General features: G+C 42.1%; 1 long non-coding RNA gene across 1 annotated transcript in view; it reads right to left on the reverse strand.

The window, feature by feature from the left end:
- Positions 1-3228: 3228 nt before the first annotated feature.
- Positions 3229-9429, reverse strand: part of LOC107183645 — a 20281-nt gene continuing 14080 nt past the window's right edge. The window contains exon 2 of the long non-coding RNA XR_001514433.1: positions 3229-3502. This is a non-coding gene — a long non-coding RNA (uncharacterized LOC107183645). The remainder of the gene's footprint in view (positions 3503-9429) is intronic.

Below are 9429 nucleotides of genomic sequence, written 5' to 3' on the forward strand. Positions count from 1 at the left end.
CATTCCAGTTTCATGCTGTCTGGAAACCTCATGAATTTTTCTGTCTCTTCCAGTTCTCTGAATTTCGCAAATCTTGAGAAGAACTGCTCAGTAGTTGACTCAATAATGTTTAAAAACAGCTTTTGAAGGCCTTGACAGTCTGTTCTGATATCTTTTGGAAGGTCTTTGATGTGCCTCTTGAGGTTTGGGAAATATCTAAATTTCTCACCATCCACATCCCTCTTAAAGACTTCCAGTTTCTTTTCAAAAGCCTTTATGTAACCGAACATAACATCAAGTGGCTTGCCAGTTCCTTGTAATTTAACATTTAAGTCATTCAGATGTTCACAAAAATCTGCAAAGAACATCAGTTTAGAAACCCACGTGGCATCAGACAATTCTTGGTAAGAAACATGTTGGTTATTTAAGAAGAGCGTTATCTCGTTTAAGCATTCAACGAATCGTTTCAGAACCAAACCTCGGCTAAGCTATCGAACATTGTACATTTTCAGTCCTTTATACACAGATTCTGCCTCATTCAGTAAAACTTGAAATTGTCTTTTATTTAAAGCAGAGCAGAAATGTAATTAACAACTTGGTAACTGTTTGCATCACTTCCCACAGTTCCTTCAGGCCAGCTTTTGCACTAAAGCATCCTCATTATGATGCAATGGAAACCTATCAGTGTATGACCAACTTCTTTCGCAAACAGATTTACAAAACCGTGCTTCTCACCAGTCATGCAAGGAGCACCATCAGTGGTGACAGACACTACTTTTGAAATGTCAATTTGTCGAGAAGAGAATTCGTTCATAACTGCTTTACATATTTCAGCCCCAGTAGTATGCTCAGGTAGAGTTAGAAGGGCAACCATCGCTTCACATATTTCATCACCTTTACAAAGTCGAGAAAAAATGGCCAGCCTAGATGACAATGTAATGTCCGTACTTTCATCAATACAAATAGAAAAAAATTGACATGAAGACAAATCTTTTGTTAATTGTTCAGCAGTATTACTCGCCAACTTAAGTATCCTATCTTTAACTGTTTTCCTGCTCACGGACAAATCTTTAATGCGCTGAATAATCTTCTCTTTTTCTGAGAGGGTTTCGCGTGCCAGCAAAAGTTACTGGCATGCCATGTTTGGCACACATGCCAGGGGTTGCCCACCCCTGCTCTAGGATCTCAGCTGAAACTTCTACTTTAACATTTCATTCCACCTGAATAAGGAGGTTTAAACAGCAGAGTACACCAGGGATTGGCTCTAACACATTCTTATGAAATAGTTTGGTAAATGATTCAGAGGTGAGCATGTGTGTGAAATATCCCAAGTGACATATGACATGAAACTTTCAGTTAGTAAAATGCCAAGTGCAGAATAAACTGCAGGAAGATGGCACCAGGCTGGATGAGTGGGCAGAGACATGACAGTTGAGTGTTCAAAAATACACTAGAAGATGCTTTCCAGACAAATAATCCAAACACCATTTTCAGGGCAATGGTCTCTAGGGCATTAGTCATGACCCCCTGAAAGGATGGGCTTCAGAGAGGTACAAAGTTGTTCACAAAATAAGGATCACTTGAGATACAATTAAAAGTCTTCAGGAGCCCAGCCGGCGTGGCTCAGTGGTTGAGCACCGACCTATGAACTAGGAGGTCATGGTTTGATTCCTGGTCAGGGCACATGCCCGGGTTGGGGGCTCAATCCCCAGTGTTCCTCTCTGAAATCAATAAAAATATATTAAAAAGAAAAGTCTTCAGGAGACTGTCAAGATTTTTTCCCCCATTGAAAAGATGAGGCATTGGATAGCTGGTACAATTCCCACTAAAAAAATAAATGCCCTTCAGACAGGAATCAGATAAGCAGCTTGTTTCTGCAAAAGCTGAACTGTAGCCAGTTCTCATAGAAACTCATTTCATAAATACTTCCCTCTTCCAGAGAGAGAGAGAGAGAGAGAGAGAGAGAGAGAGAGAGGATAAATGGATTAAAAATGTCCAGGAAGGTGCTGAGGATTCTGCTCCGGATTACCCCAGGGGGAAGGTCCATCTGTTCCCTCTAATAGGTTAACTTGCTCTACTCTCTCTGTATTTCTTCATCAGGACTTTGCAGTTTCTGCGTAAGATCAAATATTTTCCTCACTTCCCCTTTTATATTATTAAAATACCACAATTATTTGAAAAATCATTACCCTGCTCTATTGCTTATAGTATTTATCTTAGGAGAGAGGAAATATTTTATCATAAAAGATTTCATGACATCTCTATGGCTATACAAATATTTATGTATCTTTTTAAGTGCCTTGATTGATTAGTCTCAGATCCTCTCAGATTTTATCTGATTTCAATCCCTGCTTTATTTCCTATTTCATCCTGCTTCCTAGGCCACAAAGGTCACCTTCAAAATAACTATGACTTTTGCTCAACTGGTGTGGCTCAGTGGTTGAGCATCAACCTCTGAACCAGGAGGTCACGGTTTGATTCCTGGTCAGGGCACATGCCCGGAATGTGGGCTTGATCCCCAGTGTTGGGCGTGTAGGAGGCAGCCCATCAATGATTCTCCCTCATCATTGATGTTTCTCTCTTTCTTTCTCTTTCTCTCTCCCTTCCTCTCTGAAATCAATAAAAATATATTTTTAAGTGTTACGACTTTTATGTGATGAAAACACCAAACATAACCATCACTTAAATGACTTCAATATGAAGCATGATTAAAATACAATGTGAGTAATTTTCAAGTAAACAGGATGTAAAGGTAATTCAAGAAGAGGAACTCAAAAATGTTAGCATTGGAACAAGCACATAACTTTCATCTGCTGAATTCTTTGAATATATGTGCTGTAATATTTATTTACAAAATCATTAACACTTTTTTAAAAAATATATTTTATTGATTTTTTACAGAGAGGAAGGGAGGGAGGGGGGGAGGGAGGGAGAGAGGGAGAGAGAGAGAGAGAGAGAGAGACAGAAACATCGATGAGAGAGAAACATCGATTAGCTGCCTCCTGCACATCTCCTACTGGGGATGTGCCCGCAACCCAGTTACATGCCCTTGACCGGAATCGAACCTGGGACCTTTCAGTCCGCAGGCCGACGCTCTGTCCACTGAGCCAAACCGGTTTTGGCAATCGTTAACACTTTTATACTCTCGCCTCATACTTGGTATTAATATGCTATACAGTATCTCGTATTTGGAGTAAGACACTTTCTTGTTTTAATGTATTCATGTAAATAATAGCACTCAGAAGTGGGTAGATTTTAATTTTTAGTAGTGTCTTGTTTTTATTCCATACATTCTCACATCTATAATAATAAAAGCATAATATGCTAATTAGACCTGATGTCCTTCTGGACGTCCTTCCGGGACGAAGCAAAGTCTACAGCCGGTACTTTCAGCTCCCCTGTGAAGGGCAATACTCTGCAGTAATTCTTTTCTGGCAGGCTCCTGTAATTTTCCATCACAAATGAGTACTCGAGCTCCTTCCAAGCAGACACACCTTCCATGTGCTCTAAATACGTGGCTGACCTTGAAATGGAAGTGGAAACCAGCCCAAGTCACGTTCTACTTTCCCCTCTCCTGCTCCGAACATTTTTATATGGGAACGTCAGCTGAAAAGAAATCAACTTTAAACCAAAGAATGAGGAAGAGCCACACCCAGTCTGGGCAGAGGGTGTGCAGAGAAGATAAGCCAGTCTGACCTGCTTGCCTCGCTGACCCCGGGGATGGCAGGAGGTTGGGCACTCATCAGGAAGAACTTTTCCCCTAAAGGATGTTGAGGACACTGAGTTTTATACCCTTAGGAGACAGGGAGTGTTCTTATCCCCATATTTACAGATGGGAAAACTGTACTTCAGTTGTTTTTAGTACCAGTTGGGGAATTGGCCAACTGCCTGAGTGAGTCATGGTCCAGATGCTCAATCCTACAGCCATGAGGGCCTAATGTTCTTATCACTACTTGCATTAGCTGTGCCCAGCACACACCCTGAATATTTGATAATATATGCTTAAAAAGTAACTCGATATTGTACTGATTATCACACAAATATCAGTGTTTATGAATATTTATTTTCAGTATTTGCATCGCTAACCCTCACTGCAGTACTGATTTTCACCTTGGCCGTTTGTGCCAATATAAGGAAGCATTGGCACGGACATTGGAAGTGGGCAATTCGCCCACCCAGCAGGACCATGCTCCTCACACAAATGTGCCAAACACTGAAATTTGCTCTCACCTCATTCCTCTACAAGTAAAGCTAAAATTGAAGAAAACTACCACTAGGGGGCAATAAATATCTTATCATCTGGTCTGAACCAGAGATAAATTGGTGGCCAGCAGCCATATTTCGCTTGATTCAAATGGTTTGTTGGCTTGTTCATTTTAAATTTAAGTCCACATTTAATAATAAGGAGTGTTCACATAACAATAAATATTTTTCAGTTTTTCTTGGAAAAAGAATGAGAAGATCTAGCAATTATTGGCTCTGCATTTCCTCACAATAATGACTGGCTGTCGCTGAGTCCAACCGCTCCGTTGAGGCAGCGAGGCTATCTCCAGCATTCGTCATTCATATAATCCACGCACACGTGCTCCCCCAGCCTGCTACAGGTTACCCACCTGGCCTCTGTGGCATTTACGTTTGTGAACTCCTCATTCAAATAATTAGGCTAAGGCAGGAAGTGTGGTTTTAAGAAAGATTGTATTCACTAAATTTTAGGCTTCCTTAAGTAAAATTTTAACTTTGTTTTAAAAAAAGAACAACACTGTATTATCAGGGATACAATAATTAAACATTACATGTTTGAAAGTGACCAAATTTTAGGTATGATTGGATGTATTTATCACTAATGTTTAACTAACTTATTCTAATTCTGTTCTTAATCTCTGATGAAAACAGAAATTTGGATAGTCAGTCTAAATCAGCTGTGGGCAAACTACGGCCGTGGGCCGGATCCGGCCAGTTTGAAATGAATAAAACTATTGAAAAAAAAGACCGTACCCTTTTGTGTAATGATGTTTACTTTGAATTTACATTAGTTCACACAAACACTCCATACATGCTTTTGTTCCGGCCCTCCGGTCCAGTTTAAGAACCCATTGTGGCCCTCAGTTTGCCCACCACTGATCCACACCCTGAAGGAATCAGGACCCTCCTAGAGAAGCTATACATTGTGTCACTTCCAACCCCTCTGGCATCTGGCCATCCTCTTAGCTGCAGGGGAAGCAAGAATTGTACAGCTGCCAGCAGGGTCTTGCTATTTCCTTCTCTCCAACAGGTAAGCTTACTCACACTCAACGGGCAGAGAGAACAAGTGATGGTCAAGAAGGGCTTTGGCAGGGATACAGTATTTCTATTTCCAGACTCCTAGACTGTCCTCACTGCTTAGGGTCAAACTTTCTGGTTTCCTAGAGAAATTTACTGTTGCTCTACAGGGGTAGTTTGGAGTGGCAGACAGAGATCTAGGTCTGAGAAAGGTGTGGTTTGAGTTCTGACTCTTATCACTCACTGATTAGCCATTTCTATTGTGCCCTGAGGCTCAATTTTCCTGACTATAAGGTGGAGATGATACTATTTGCCCTTACTATTTCCCCATGTTATTGTTAAAAATAAAATAAAATAAAATAATACAGTGAAAACAAAGTGTAGAACACTGTATAATACAATGTATTAGAATTTGAAAAATGCTTAGGAGGCAAACTGACCTAAGATGCCTATTTTTCTTATCTAAAAGGTTTAGTAATTAAGATGCAGGTGAGCAAGATCCTCACAGTGAAAGAGACTTTTGGTAAGAGTTAGTGAGTCTTTGGGAAAGGAGCAGAGTAGTCAGCACCAGGAATCTGATTCCCCACTTGCCGGAGTCCATTCATTGTCTTCACTAGCTGAGTTTAGACAGAGACCCTCCAAAAGCTAGTAACCTTTGAAGTTCTAGCAAAGGTCAGAACTGTGCACCACCCAGCTAATTTAGGTAATAATAGTTGAAGCATCATCCCCACCTTAGTTCCCTTAATTCCTTAGATACTTATGTAGATCCTTGTTGATTATTGTTAATCAGATACTCCCGGAAATCTATTGATGAGCTAATCAGATACTTTGTCTATTCCTGGAAATTGTCTGCTGATCTGTGTGTCATGAAAACATCCTTACCCTAAGGGCTACTCCAGATCAATAAAAGATTGGAGCAGCCTGAGCAGTGGGGGAGGTCCTTTAGGACTTGCCTTCCTGGTCCCCCAGTATTGCAAAATTATCTCATGTCTTTTTCTCTCATTTGTTGTGCGGCTCTTCCTTCAGATACCGAACCCTACTCCACGCAGAACGCAGAACGTGGAGGGAGTTTTACTCGTGGAACAGTTAGGTAACAACTGTACTCAAATCTGCCTGATATAACTATTTGGAGTCTATTAAAGGCTCCAAACTTCCAGGAGAAGGCTTGAAGGGTAAATTGTGGTTATTTTTTACAATGTCAGCTCTGAGCATAGTAGCCACTACCCAGGCCCCACCCGTGGCAGGCAGCTGCGCACTTGTTCCTGGGCAGCTTGCATGCAGCGTGCCAGAGCCAGCATGGGGTTGGGGGAGTCGGGGGAAGAACACTGTCCTCCAAATATCCGGATCTGCTCTCTGATTGCTGACTGCTGTTTATGACCCCAGAGGAGCAGACAAAGAGGCAGCTGCCATGTGGTACACCTACCCTCCTGCTGCAAGCCCCTCCGCCTCTGGCTGAAGTTAACTTCAATGGGTTCAAAGGGCTTACCCTTAACTTTTCTCTCTCTTTTTTTTTTGGAAGGCATACATTAAGAACTAGGACATCAAAAGCTACCACATATACAGGGGAAATTAATTAGAAAGTCACTGCACATATCCAGGCAAATGCACAGGCTCAGAAAAGACCTGAGAAGACCTTAAGGTGACACCTCAGTCTGATTCTCAGTACAGAGACAGCCTACAACAATAAAAAAACCAAACTCCAAAATAAAAACAGAAAACCCTAGGGAAGGAGGAGTCTTATTTCCAGAGTTACCAAATTATTGAATTTAAATGTCCAATTTTTTCAACAACCAAAAAATTACCAGGCATACAAAGAAACAGGAAAATATGGCCCATTCAAAGGAAAAACTAAACCAACAGAAACTGTCTAGATGGTGAATCTACTTGACAAAGACATTGAAACAGCTCAGAGAACTGAAGGAAGACATGGAAAAAAATCAAGAAAATGATGTATGAATGAAGAGTGTAGGCAAATATAAAGACTAACAGATAATGCAGGTGGACCTTAGAGGTGAAAAGTCTTAGACAATGAAATGTGAGTAGGGGTGCCACAGTCAGACTTTTAGTCTGAGTGTTATGCAAATACTTGATAGAGCAGTCAGGGAAACTGAAATTCAGACCCAATTTCACTTGCCAAACTTCATGTCCTGGGGAAGGGGGGAGAATGGATTTTACCCCTAAAAACAGGTACCTTTTTCTAATTCACAGAAAGGCACTACACAGGCTGTCTGTGCCCCTAACTCCAAAGGTGTGCCTTTAGAACTGAAAATATTAAGGAGAGAGACAGTCGGTGGTGCTGCACTCAATAATGGGTCTTCTTTACAATTTTCTCACATGTTTGGAATTCAAGAGTATAATTTCAAGGCTTTCAGGCATATATATCCTGGGCTTATAATAACATGTAACAATAGATTTTTAAACGTGGTGCTTAAGTTCTTCATCTATTTTAAGAGAATACTTTAATACTATATGAGATAATCTATAATAATAAAAGCATAATATGCTAATTAGACCAGACGGCCGAACGACCTTCTGGACGGAGCCAGGGCTGTGAGGGCCAAGCCCCTTGCATGAATTATGCGCATCAGGCCTCTAGTGTATTAAATAAAACAAAATACCAATGTCTTGCTTACCTTTATATTATGCTATAATGTTTTAAGATTATTATTATCATAATACTTGAGAAAATCACCAGGCTCCAATGTAAAACATGGTCATTTATTATTTGAATAATAAATTCCTCATGGTAAAAGAAAGCAGCTGTGCACTCATGTTCATACAAATCGTAGTGTGAACCTAAAACACAAAACCTTGTGTACATATATATTTTATGAAACCTAAAGTTTTATAGCTTTTTCATGTGCCTATCTAAGACATGGTGTTTTTGGTTCCATAAGTGTCAAAATTCATTAAGTGTGCATTGTGCAAAGCATTGTGGAATTAAGCAGAGAAATATACGATTTCTGCCTTAAAAGGGATAGGTAATTTTGGCATTAAAATATCACTTTTAATGAAGATTATAACAGTAGGAAGATGGGTCGAATATGAGCAAAACTGTACAGCTGTCTTCTACTTTTTTGATTTGTCTTTGAGGAGAGGGAGGGGGAGAGGGGGATGGAGGAAGAGGCGTGTGGAGATATTGCTAATCCTCCCATGACAGGATGACAGGATGACAGGAGAATGCCGGGAGTGATATGCTGGCTCTCCAGATTCCCAGAGACAAGCACGGTATGAAAGCTGAGCACACCATTGCCTCCAGGGTCCAACCGTGCTGGGCCCAGGCCCCAGTTCTCCCAGGCAGTAGTGCTGCGAGACTGACTATACAATGCTCACTGCCAACGCTCCCCATACGTCCTCAGCATAGCTGCGTTCTGTACACCACTCCCACTGCCTTGGAAAGTGTCCCCCTGTGATTTCTGAGTCACCAACAGGGTCCTCACCTGCACAGAAAACCAAGTCCTTCCTCTCCTATTGGGCTCCCTCTTGCCAATGTCCGCGGCACCTGACTTCAAGGACCTGCTGCCCCGCGAAGGACAGTGAAGCAGCCTTGAGTCGGCCTTCCCCGGCAGAGCCTCGAAGGGGAGCCCCAGCCCCTCTCCAGGCAGTGGGCTTCTGAGGCCCCCTGCTGGCACCTAGTGCCTCTAAAATAGAACGCCCTCCCTTCTTTATGCCTTTAAGCAAAAACCTGCCTCAACAAGAAGCAGCAACAGTTCTCTCTGTGTTCCCACTCCTGCATCCCTACGTCCAAGAAAAATGTTTCCTTTCCCTGCCGCTGCAATGCACGCAAACACGCGCACGTAGGCCGTCAACCCCAGAGACTTGGGGATGAAACCTTGCCCCACGCTACCCCGCCAGCCACTCCTCTTACCACCCCAGGATGCTGACTACTCTGCTCAGAGGAATGGCCCTTGCTTTATATTTGTGTAATGCTGGGCATGATTTTCTTTTAAACAGGAAACAGTTTAAAGATGAATGAATATTTACTTGTGGAGACCCAAACACACAGAAAAAACTTCCCAAATGTTGAAGTTCAGCCTCAGCCAAGACCTCTATTGCCTGTGGGTGAAGACGTCCAGAGTCGGGAACATTGAGTTTGGTGGTTAAAGTCACCGAGGCAGCGGCCGAGCTGGGGAGAGCCCAGGGTATCTCCTTCCCAGGCTCGTGCTCCTCCGAGGGGAGGGGAGGGGAGGG

Source organism: Myotis davidii, unplaced genomic scaffold (assembly GCF_000327345.1).
Source record: "Myotis davidii unplaced genomic scaffold, ASM32734v1 scaffold221, whole genome shotgun sequence".
Lineage (NCBI taxonomy): Eukaryota > Metazoa > Chordata > Mammalia > Chiroptera > Vespertilionidae > Myotis > Myotis davidii.